This window comes from Leptonychotes weddellii, chromosome 6 (assembly GCF_054177405.1).
Source record: "Leptonychotes weddellii isolate Sample4059 chromosome 6, ASM5417740v2, whole genome shotgun sequence".
Classification (NCBI taxonomy): domain Eukaryota; kingdom Metazoa; phylum Chordata; class Mammalia; order Carnivora; family Phocidae; genus Leptonychotes; species Leptonychotes weddellii.
The window spans coordinates 113521131-113533694 of NC_138374.1; the positions used below are offsets into that span (position 1 = coordinate 113521131).

General features: G+C 51.9%; 1 protein-coding gene across 1 annotated transcript in view; it reads left to right on the top strand.

The window, feature by feature from the left end:
• LGR6 (leucine rich repeat containing G protein-coupled receptor 6) overlaps positions 1–12564 on the top strand; it is a 119406-nt gene that overhangs the window by 39599 nt on the left and 67243 nt on the right. The gene's annotated exons all lie outside the window — the stretch shown is intronic.

The following is a 12564-nucleotide window of genomic DNA, read 5'->3' on the forward strand; positions in this document are numbered from 1 at the left end:
GTACCTTTCTCACCCAGTAGGGGCTTCATGAGGCAAGACTGAGTCTGAGGGCAGAAGCAGAAACAGGTGCTATCTAGTGATGTGAGCTCACCAGCTGTGATCCTCTGGGCCAGGTGCTGAGTTTTATTCACGCGGTGCACATCGAGGGGCCTGGGTCCTAGCAGGTGCCTAATACAGGTCTGAACCAACTGAATTTTCAAGTACATCTGCATCTGATGGGAGAGTAAATAGATGTTTTGGGAGAAATCAAAGTTGAGAGACAGGCGTGGGCATAACATATAACCATGGGGGAAACTGAGGCACAGTTAACATGCACTGTGTCAGGACGAAGGCCCCGGGCATTCTCAGCCTGTGGGTTCTGCCATGGTCCCTGTCCATGGTGGAAAAACTGAGGCAGAGAGGGTTAGTGACACAATAGTTGGGATCAGAGCCAGCCAATGGTTGTGTCTGATTCTAAACTGTCCGGATTCTCCTCAGGTAGAAGGATGAAGGAGGTAGCAAGGTGGCTTTCCTTCCCATAACCCATATTCAGGCCCCACTGCACCATAAATAGAGGGGTCCAGCCATGGGGGCCCTGGCCAGCTATCTGTGCCACACCCACACATGGTTAGGACTTTCCTCCCCTACCCCTGCCCTGGCCGTCTCCTACCCTCCTGCTTCTGTGTCTGCACCCCAGCGCCCCCCAACTGCCCTATTGGCCCGCCCCTGCCTCCGCTCACTCTCTCACCTTCTCACCCTCCGTCCCAACAAATGCTGGGCCTCTGGCCCCAGACACCTTTTCTCCCTCCATCCAGGTCACCACTGAACTGGGCAGGCAACCCAGTATTTCCCTAGAGGCCAATATCAGATCAAAGGCCAGCAAATCCTGTGCTTGATCTCCACCCCCAGCACAGACTAAACATTTGCTTAGGGCACCAGCAAAGCAGGGGCAGCCAAAAATGGAGGGGTGCGTGTGTGCAGAATTTGATATTTCATCCAAAGCGTCAAAGAGGTATTCATTGGGGAAAAAAATTAGAATTTTGCTGGGTTTCACACTTATTTTAAGGTTAAGTTTTGTTTGTTTTAATTGTGAATCACATCTTTTGCCTGCTTAGGGGTTCCAAAGGTCTTGTTTTTCAGACCAGGCATGATGCTTTGGGGCTATCAGGCAGTTTCTTCTGCACTTTCTGAAAAACGGGCAGCCCCTGTGGCTGGGGAAACTAGGTAACTGGCTTCCACTGCAGCCCTATTGCTCCCCATGGTCTGGGTGGGTCAGGGCAGGGGACAGAGGCCCAGTCCCCCACTCCCGCAGTGTTAAGGCAGATGAATAGATTTTGCCTCTTGCAGTCATGTGAGGAGAGCACTGTCCTATGAAGCAGAAAACTTGGCTTCAAGTCCTGGCTCTGATCCCAACTATTGTGTCACTAACCCTCTCTGCCTCAGTTTTTCCACCTTCAATTTGGGGGTAATTATCTTCCTTGCCTATCTCACAGGGTTGTCAGGAAGATCAAATGTATAGTAAACAGAAAGGGATTTGTAAAGAGAAGACTCCACACAACTGGGATGTGTGGTGATGCTATTATGTTATTATTCACTTAACTAGTCATTGATCTATTCATTTTACACATATTTTTGAGGCTTTGCTGGGGAGGCAAAACCTGACTTGCATCTTGAAGGATTAGTAAGCATCAATTGGGCGAAGAATCAGGGAAGGACATTCCAGGCAGAGGGAATAGCACGTGCCAAGACACAAAGATGAGGAACCCAGTAAATTCTAAAGACTTTACAATGAAGTGAGTCTGGCTGAACTGTGTGTGTGTTCGGGGACTGGTGGGAAGGGCAGTGGTGGAGAGAGATCTGGAATTAGCAAGAGGTAATGCCTAAAGAGTAAGCGTGGACCTTGCTAAGGATTTGAACACTGGTGAGCCACAGGAGAATTTTTAGCAGGAGAGCAGTGTGATTGAGTTTGCATCACTGAAAGATTACTTTGGCAGTAGTTATGGAGGACAGCCTGGAGGTGTGGAGCCAGTAAGGGGCTGGTGAACCAAGGGAGCCTAATGGCAGCTGAAGAAAGGGAGGCATAGTAAGATAAAAGAAACTGATGGACTCTAGAAATATCAAGATGATATGTTGTCAGGACTCTGGATCGGATGTCCTGGGTCAGCTCCTTCACTTACTACCTGTAGGACCTTGAGCAGATTAGTTACCCTCTCTGGTTTTGTTTCTTTATTGGTAAAATGGAGGTGGTGTCTGTGTACCTCAATAGGATAGAATGAAATGAGCTAATATACATAAAAACACAGTACCTTTTGTTGCTACTACTGCAGTTATTACTAGTAGTTGTGGTATGGATTGGAGGTGGGAGTTGAAGGGGAGGAGGAGTCAAGCTGCTGGGCATGTCTCTGGCTTCCACGTCTGGGTGGACAGAGAGGCTAGTCGCGGCAAGCCTGGCACATGGTGAGATCACAGTAAGAATGTAAGTGAATAGTGACCCCCACAGGATGAGTGCTCTGGGGAGGGGCACAGGGAAAGGGGAGACACTGAGGTCCCTTTGGACCTATTGAGTTTGAGGTACCTATCGGTAGGGTGACCAAGCATCTCAGACAAACTGGAAAGGGGGTCACCCCATCTGCAGGACATCAGTGTGTGTGTGTGTGTGTGTGTGTGTGTATGTGTTAGGGAGAAGAGGGGGAGTGCATAATCCAACTCAAATGTTCTATTTGGTTGGTGTTATATCCTGAGCTTTTGGAAGCTGGGGACCTCTAAATGAGGCTCTGTCCTACTAATTCAGGTTCCTCCATCTCAGACAGAGACAGTAAAACCAGCCCAGGTTTGCTAGGCTGAAAGTGGATGGTGGGAGCAAATGACAATTTTGGGAGCCCCTCTGTGTGTCAGCGCTGTGTTTTATGTGTGTGCTCTGACTTCATTCTCACAAAAACTCCTTCATGATTGCCTTCTGTGTTGGCAGATGAGGAAATAGAGGCTCAGATAAGTTCAGGGACTATTCCAAGGTCAGAGCTAGTGAGTGGGGAAGGCAGGGCTATACCCCAGTGTTGTTGCTGTGCCCTTCCCATCATGGCTGCAAGGGAAGTCACTTTTGGTGGCCATCACTGGGCGGCCCTCCCTCCTTCCTGACAAATACCAATAAATAGAAATTCCCTCCTTCTTGTAGGAAGTCAGTGGGTCAGGGAGGCAGTATATAGGAGACACATCCCTGCCCATGTCTCTCCTGGGGGTGGTATGTCCTCCCCAGAGCAGGTCAGACCCACCCAGGGGCTCAGGTCCCTAGGAAAGGCTGTTCTTTGCCTCCAAAAGTCAAGGTCCCTTCACAGACTCCTGTGGACATTCCTGGAACCTCAGTGAAGGTTCAGTCCTGTGGTTCACCTTCTACCAGCTAGAACCAGATACTGGGGAATAGAAAGTAGGTTTGGATTAGTCAGGAGTGGGGTCAGGTTTAGGGGATGGGGCCCTAGGTGACCAGTTGAACATGGTACACAGGCTGTTTGGCTTGGCACCTGGGTGGGTAGCACCCAGCTCTACAATACCCCCTCCCTGGATACACTTGCTTCTTCTCTGACCAATGTGGGAGGGAGAGGATGCAATGCCAGATGTGTCATGCCAGGTTTGAGCTGAGGCCAAGAGAAACCACGGGAAGCCAGTGGAGCCTGGGGGAAAATAGAAACTGGGTGGGGGTGAGGCAGGGCCAGGGGGAGAGTGCATGGAAAAGCAGAAAAACAGCCCAGAAAGACCTCAGGACGGGGCTGGGGTGGGGCCCGGGAAGCGCAGGCTGGCTGGTCCCTGGAGAAGAATCAGAAAAGCACAGTGGCAGGAATAAAGGGGAGAAAACAGGAAAACAGCCCAATCCTGGACACCCTACGGGGAGAAATGCATAATCGCAAAGGATAGCCACATGAAACTGGCCAACATTGTGCCGAGCAGGGGAAATTAATCAAGAGTGGTGCCAGACTCCAAACTGAAACCCAAGTTAGAACCACCACAACTCTCTCAGCGCAAGCCAGTCGATCTAAAACACATTGGCTGCCTGCTGCAGAGGGGGAAGAGTTGGAGAAGTCTGGGATGGAGAGGGGTGTGTGTGTGTGGGGGGGTGTACCTGTGTGTATGGGAAGGCAGCTGGGCTCAGGGTGATGCGGGAAGGGAGTAGTGGCTCCCACTTATCACACTTCAAGATGCTAAGCACATTCATATCTCATTTAATCCTGAAATCCCATTTTGAGATAGAAGCTACTCCGATTTTATAGACAGGGCAACTAAAGGCCAGAGAAGTTAAGCAACTTGACCAAGATCCCACAGCTAGGATGTAACTGAGCTGGCATTCTGTTTTAGCTCTAATTCCAAAGTACCATGTTCTTTTTTTTTTTTTGAGAGAAAGAAAGTGTGTGTGCGCATGTGCACGTGCAAGGGGAGAGGGCGGGGGGTGGAGCAAAGAGGGGGGAAGAGAGAATCTTAAGCAGGCTCCATGGCCAGCATGGAGCCCATCGGGGGCTCGAGCTCATCACCCTGAGATCATGACCTGAGCTGGAATCAAGAATCAGATGCTTAACCGACTGATCCACCCAGGTGTCCCCAAAGTACCATGTTCTTAACCTCTCTCTCTTAACACCTCTTCTAAGACACAGTGCCTTAGGATCCAAAGATCTGGATTTAAGTCTTGGCTCTGTCACTAACTAGCAGTGAGGCCATGGGCAAGTCTCCCCTTTCTGAGCCCAAGGTTCCCTATCTCTAAAGTGGGAGGGTCAAATGAGATGATTGGCAGACAGGTGTCCCAAGAGAAAGGATGTCATGCTCCAGAGATAGAAGAATGTCCTAATGGGGTTACTGGCCCTGTTCCTCAGTCCCTTATGATTGCTGTGTGCTTGCTCTCTCTGGGTCTCAGTTTCTGTCTCTGTGCAATGGAGAGCATCCTCCTTGAACCCTTCCAGTCTCCTGGGACTCTGTGAGGGGAGATGGGGAGGAAGGACTCAAACCTCTCTAGGAGAAAATGGCTAAACCATTCTGGCCAGTGCCAGAGGCCAGTTCTATGAGGACAAGGATCAGAAAAGATGAAAACAAGGGGCTTCTGAGCAGGTCCCCCTCATTCCGTACATCTGACCCCCCTCCCAGGGACAGTTGTTCCCCTAGATGGATGACCACAGCCAGACTAATAATAACCAGCCCTTAGATGGCACTTTCCATGTGTGAGGTGTTCGTTCTTCTTACCTCTCTTACTCTTTGCAGTACTCCTCTGGGATGCTTTCTACTAGCAGTCTCATCACCCCATTTTATAGATGAGCAGACCACCGAGGCACAGGGAGGGTGATGTGACTTGATGAGAGTTATTACAGTGAGTATGTAGCAGAGCCATGGTCCAAAACTCAGGCAGCCTGGCCCAGAGTCCGTGCACATAACTGTGGTGCTGGGTTGCCTCTCAAGGGTGTTCTGAGGCTGCTGAGTGAGCCGATGACAAGCCCTGAGGCCTGGGTCATCACTGGGGAGCTGGGGACCAAGGTGTTTCCAGAGCACCTGCCCCCAAGGCTGGCTTTGGGTAGTGCACTCTGCTGGGGGGTGCCGGAGAAGCCTGGATTGGGCTGCTGTCCTTACTCTGGCAGTTCTGGGGTTGAATGGAGCCAGTTTGGGCTGCTCTCACCAAGTACCATAGACTGCGTGGCTCGTAACCAGCAAAAAGTTATCTCTAACAGTTTTGGAGGCTGGAAGTCCAAGATCAGCTTGCCAACATGGTTGAGTAGGAGGGTGAGGTTCCTCTCCTGAGTTGCCGACTGCTGACTTCTGGTTGCACCCTCATGTCTGGAAGAGCAGAGACAGGAAGCAGGCTCTGTCCTGACTCTTACAAGGGCACTAATCCCATTCACATGGGCTCCACCCTTGTGACCTCAGCTAATCACCTCCCGAAGGCCTCTCCTCCCAAATCCATCACACTTCAGTCCATAACTGGTGATGACCCAGGCCTCAGGGCTTGTCATCGGCTCACTCAGCAGCCTCAGAACACCCTTGAGAGGCAACCCAGCACCGCAGTTATGTGCACGGACTCTGGGCCAGGCTGCCTGAGTTTTGGACCATGGCTCTACTACGTACTCACTGTAGTAACTCTCAGAGGGAGTATTGGTTGCCTGGGGAGCTAGGGCTGCTGACACTTTGGCATGAGCATTGATCCCTAAAAACCACTGGCTTTGATCATAACCCCCAAAGACTCCTTGAGAGAGGGCCTGAGGCTGGTTGTCCCTAACCATCTACTTGTGAAGAGCATTAAGATCTTTCTAGAAACTTTTCATGAGGAACAGCTTTTCTTTTTTTTTTTTTAAGATTTATTTATTTATTTTTGGTAGAGCGCACAAGTGGCAGGGAGGGACAGAGGCAGAGGGAGAGAGAGAGAGAATCTTAAACAGACTCCCTGCTGAGCAAGGAGCCCAATGTGGGGCTTGATCTCATGACCCTGAGATCATGACCTGAGCCGAAATCAAGAGTTGGACGCTTAACCTACTGAGCCACCCAGGAGCCCTTGGAACAGCTTTTCTATTTGACCCTTGCAAGGAGTTGCACCAGCATTTATAGCCCATTTTACAGACCCACCTGAGAGGGAAGATACAGGGGGGAGGTGCTCTGCTCAAGATTCCCCAGTGAGTTAGAGATGGAGCCAGGAGGGGAACTAAGTAGGGTCTTCTTGTGTGGGGCAGAAGAGCCCAACCATGACTTGCCTTACCACTCACAGCCTCCCTGAAGCAAATCTTTGAAAGGTCCCAGTGGAAGGCCTGGGTGATTTCAAGAGAAAGAGCCAGTGATGCATGAGACTGGGGAATTCCCTTAAGGAGGCATTTTCTTGGTTCTCCTGAGCACCGTGAGCAGGAAGAGGACATCACTGGGGGGGACAAGGAAGGTGCCTTTGGGGGAGAGAATGGGCCAACACAGTCATGAATAGAACTTGTAGAATAGTGGCTCTCAAAGTGTGGTCCCTGGACCAGCGGCATCAGCATTACCTGGGAACCTGTCAGAAATGCAAATTCTCAGGCCCCACCCTGGACTTACTGAATCAAATCTGTGGACCAAAGAGACCGGCAGTCTGTGTTTTAAGAAGCCCCCCAGGGGATTCCATGCACACTGAAGATTAAGAATCAGTCCTGGAGAAGAGAAATCTATTTGTTTCCTTGGGCTGCCATAGCAAATTGGGTGGCTTAAAACAACAGTAATTCATTCTCTCATAGTTCTGGAGCTCAGAAGTCTGAAATCAAGGTGTCAGCAGGGCCTCTTGCAGCTTCTCTTGGTGGCCAGCATTCCCTGTGGCTGCATCATCCAATCTCTGCCTTCCATCCTCACGTGGCCTTCTCTTCTCTTTGTGTCTCTCTGTGGTTTCCTATCAAGACACTTGTCATTAGATTCAGGGCCCACCCAGACAATCCAGATGATCTCACCTTGAGCGCCTTAACTTAATTACATCCGCAAAGACCTTTTTGCCAAATAAGGTCTCCTTCACAAGTTCTGGGAGTTAGGAAGTGGACTTATCTTTTAGGGAGCCCTTCTCCAACCAGTCAGTAAGAGGGATAGTGGAGAGGGCGAGCAAGCCTGTAGCCTCTGGGAGAACCCATGGGGTAAAGAGCTGAGAGTCGAGTCAGAATGAGAACAGGAGGCTTATAGGGAGCAGTAGCCCATGAGCCAGCTGTATGGGCATCTGGCAAAGTAAGGCCCATACAGGCCGGGGGAGAAGAAGGCCTTGAGGTCCGGACAGTTCTGATCCAAGTCCCATCCCGAAGATGCCCAGTCTGCCATGGAGAAGCCCCCAAGCTGCCCCTGAGCCCTTCACGTGATCTAGTGAATCTTGTTAGTGCCACCCAAACTTGCCTGCCTGCCAGAAAGGGCCCTGAGGCCCAGTCATGCTGTGGGGCCCAGCTGAGGGGGTCCCCAGGGACGCACGAGGTGGCAGACGGCCTCCCTGGCACAGCTATTTCAGGCTCCATGATTATATGCTACTGTATTTGGATCTCCCCGAGGTTCCGGGAGTTGATTACTACATTCGTCTGGGACAGAGGCTGCTCTGAGGTAGGTGGGTGGGCGGGCACGCGGGCAGCCCCCTGCATATGATGAAGCTCCGAACATGGGTAATTTGGCTCCTGGAAATTCTAGGAGAGTGTCCGTGGTGGGCTGGGCCCTGGGATCCTGTGGAAGTTTTTTCAGCTATAAATGCTGGTCTGGGATAGAGTCAGCCCAAGCGGGGCCACCCAGGAGCAGCGTGGTGCCTCAGCCCCATGAGGAACACCTCAGTCCAGACTTGTGGGTCTCCCCCCCCTCCTGCCCCCTGAGTCCCATGGAGCTCTTCCAGGCTTAGGCCCGAGAGATCTGAGAGAGGCAGGAGCACCCCGGGTTGGGGTGTGGGAGCTGATGACTCAAATGTGGTTTAGGTGCACATGGGCTGCAGGTAGAGCCAAGAACTGGGTGACCCCCTCCCCCATGGGGAGAAGACAGAGGCAAGTTTCCTTCCTCCTGTATTAATGCCCTCTCTGAGCAGCTGACATCAGGGCAGAGCCCTGGCCTGGGTTCTGCATATGTCTGGAGGAAAGAGGAGATCTAGCCACTGGTGTCCATCCATCCGTCCTTCCATCCTTCCATCCTTCCAATCCTTGGTTTGTTTGTTCAAGCTTTGGTCAGTGCCTGGAATGCCTGGCAGAAAAGTTACTGAGATCAATCATAAAACAAGGGCCTGCCTTTCAGCAGCTCGTGGTTTGATGTGGGAATATCACACACATTCAGACACCCATCTTCACTCCGCCCCTCCCATACACTATGGTCTTTTAAGCTTCCAAGACAGAAAGTCGGTGCAAGTGAACATGATATAAAATTAGTGTATAAGAGCAAAATGGGAGTTGGCCAAAATGATGAAAACCAGGTGAAGCCCAGTAGGGGTGTGATAAGAATCCTACTGGTGGCTAATGTTTGTTGAATGCTTACTATGGTACCCGGCCCGAGGCTATGCTTAGCAGATATCATCTTTGTTCCTTATGACAAATCTCTATAGGAGGTACATTTCCATTTTATAGAAGAGAAAACTAAGGTTTGGGGAGTTGGTCACAGAATTGATAAATGGTTCACCTGAACTCCAAGCCTGTGCGTGCCCTTTACCACCACCCTAGACTATGCAGATGAGGTATGTAGCTGGGAGGGACCCCAGAGGTCTGGTTCCCGCAGTTGTCTGCCTCACAACACTTAGGGAAGCTTACAAAGTGCAGATGCCCAGGCCATTTCTCAGACCACCTGACTAGGAATCTTGAAGGCTGAGGCCCAGGATGGCAGATGTGAGAAAGTTCTCCCAGGTGGTATCTGAGGCAGAGCCAGGTTTGAGAACCATTGTTTGGACCCTGGCTACTCCAGGCCAGCGACCCTGGTGTTGTGGAGCCGTGGGAGCGTGTTAGCTGTGCCCACTCTCAAGCTCCAGTTATTCTGAACCTGCACTTTAAGAAGGCCCACCCTTTTACCTTCCAGGCTTACTGGTATGCAATTTGAGAACCACTGTTCTTTTGTCCAGGAACTTCTGGGGCACCCTGCCCCTCTCCCAACCTCGGTGAAGATGGGCCACAATCATTCCCTGCTGTCCATGTCCATTCACTCCTGCCCTCATCCCCTAGGCCCTAAGGCCTTTCTATGCAAAGTCCTCAAGCCTTAAAACCCCTTTTTTTGTCCTCTGCCATCACTTGCACAAGTAGGGTGGTAATGAGAGGTTTGGATTGGTTTGGTTGTGGACCCACCTTGAGGCAATGAGCTGTACCAGATGATCTCTTGGAGGATGCAGGTGGAGACACAATGGTTAGACTTTGGGAAGAACTTCCCAGCTGCCTAAAACCACAGGGAGGGGGAAAGCCTAGAGCACTTTCTTCTGAAAGTCCTCTAGAATCACACTCCCCACATCTGGCCTGGGAGCAGGAAGGGGTTTGACCCCATCTCACTCCAGTCCACTCTTGACATTTTCTGGGAGCTCACAACATCTAGTCAAAAGTCTGTGCCTCGGAAGCCTTAGAATAGTCCAGAGTGGAGGTAAGAGAAGGCTCAGATCACAGCCAGGAAGAGGTGGAGAGAGCACCTGTGTGCCTGCAGCCAGCCTTCCCTGGCTGCACCCCTGCCACTGGCCGCCCGCTCCCCTGCTCCCCGCTCCCCAGCCTGCCTCCATCCGCCAACCCGGTGAGAAAAGTCTGTCAGGGGCTGGGAAAGTGTGGTCTTTTCCGAGAGTCTATGAGTAATTTTCCCCCCGTTTCTGAGCCTTTGGAGCCAAGGTGGCTGCGAGCCGCTTGCTGGAGTGTGGAAATCCACACACCAACCGGAAAAGGCTGTGAACACGCCGGGCTCCTGCTCTGGCCACTGACAGAGGCTGCGTGGGTGGAGGCTGCCCACCCCAGACCACAGGACCTTAGAATACCCAGCTGGCAGGCGCTGCAGGGGTTACCAAGTCCAAGTGCCTCTTCCACAGGTGAGGAAGCCAGGCAGCAGAGAGGGGAAGCAACTCTCCCGGTGTCACCCATCGAGTTAGTGGTGGGGCTGCAGCTAGCTGGGACCTAGGTCAGGCCAGCAGATGCTTTTTGGCTCTGAAAAGGGGACGATCTATTTATAAGCCTCTGTGATCTCTTCCACCAGATGGCTCTAAGAGCAGTTTTTCTGGAATATGAACCCCTGGGGGACTCTCTTATCAAGGTGGCTTCTCTTCCCTCACTAGTCCTAACACCTGTCTTTGGACTTGGAGCCAATTCCTTCCCTTGTCACCCTAAAATAAAACAACAACAACAACAAGCTGGTCAGGAGGACCTTAGGGACCTTGGAGGGGCCTGGGTGCTAGGGAGGGAGGAAAGAAGGCCCACAGTGCTTGGCAGGGGCGAGCTGCTCTGGGGTGGTGGTCGTTGAAAGGATGCTGAGCCTTGAGGGCCCTGGCAGGCCCTGGAGTGGAGGTCACTTCTGTCCCCTTGGAAGCAATCTCTTCCCTGAGGAAAAAGGGCAAGCTTGGCCATCCCAGCTCTCTCCCCTCTCCCCATGTCTACTAGAAGAAATAGACTCTTTCTCAGGGGGCTTTTTCAGGGTGTCCTGCCTTGATCACCTTGCAAGTGGGGAAGGCAGCACCTTTGTGGGCATGGAGGCTACAGAGGACCATCCAGCAGAGGTGACCTTGGCCCCATGCCTCTCCTCAGTGTCAAGGCAACAGTATGGGACAAGACTGAGGGAAGGAAGGTGAGAAGGCAGGAGACAGAAGGGAGGGAAAGAGGGAAGGGACTTTCCCGGAGCATCTCCCATGTGCCAGACATCACACCAGGTGCCGTCAGCAGCCGGCCCTCCCGTACCACCAGGACTCTGTCCCAGGCCCCTTCCAGCTGCAGCTCTCTCTCTTCTCCCCTCCTTCCAGTCCATACCAGTTGCCTCCACTTTGTCACCTTCAGTCCAGCTTCCATGGGCCTCTCAGACCATCAGAATGGTTCTTGCCAAGGTCACTGGACCTTTGCTGAGTGCAACAGGCTCTTTCCAGAACTTATCTCATGTGATCTTCTAGCAGCATGTGCTAGTGTTGACCACTCTTCTCTAAGTTCTCTCTTCCCATGGCTTGTGTGCACAAAACTTGGTCTCCTGCTCCTTCCCTACTCCTCTGGCCACTCCTCAATTTCTTTACAGACGCCTCTCCCCCTGCCCACCCTATAAATGGCAGAATTTCGGGGGGCGGTTACTCTTTCCTTGTCCCTCTGTTCTGTGTGCTCCTCACTTTGTCCCCAGGCAGTTTCTTATCTGCCTGTGGGCTCAGTTACCGCCACACTGATGGCCTCGGGTCGGCCTCTCCAGCCCAGACTGGCATGTGGGTTGCCCATTGAAATCTCCATTTGGTTGAGCCAAAGGTACCTCAAATGGAACATTTCCCCAAATGTTCATCATCTTCCCTCCCATGGATAGTCCTTTGCCAGCATTCTCTGTCCCAAGAAATGGCACCACCATGCATTTCGTTCCCTTATCCAGGGACTTGGCAGTCCTTCTTGACTCTGTCACCACTCCCACATCTCATCGGTCAAGTCCCAGTGACTACATCCAGACTGCTTGTTAATAAATCCTCCTGCCTTTCCTCCCCTGCACACTATCATCTGCCCGCCACCATCCCTTGCCTGGCTTTCTGCAATAGCCTCCGAATGGTCCCCTGCTTCCATTCCGAAGTTACCTTAATCTGTCCCCCATGTTGCAGTTATGTGGGTCTTAAAACACAAACCTGATCATGTCATTCCCCTACTTAAAATTCTCCAGGGGCTCCCAATTGCTGCAAGATAAAGCTCACACTCGGCTCAGCTACAAAGTGCCACCTGGCTCTTGCCTTCCTCCCCCTAGTTCACCGGCTGCCTTTGCTGGAGCCGGAGGGAGCGACTCACTGCTCTCCTGGGCCTGCAGCTCGTGTTCCTGGAACACTCGCTCCTATTTCTCCTTCTGCTCACCGACCCAAGTCCCACTCATCCATTAGGCCTTAGCTTTAATGTCTCCTCCTGTGGGAGGCCTTTTCTGACCCCCCATCCATCCAGGTGCCCCTGCGATGCACTCACAGAGCAGCCTGCAATTCTGTTCTCTTCCTGTTTC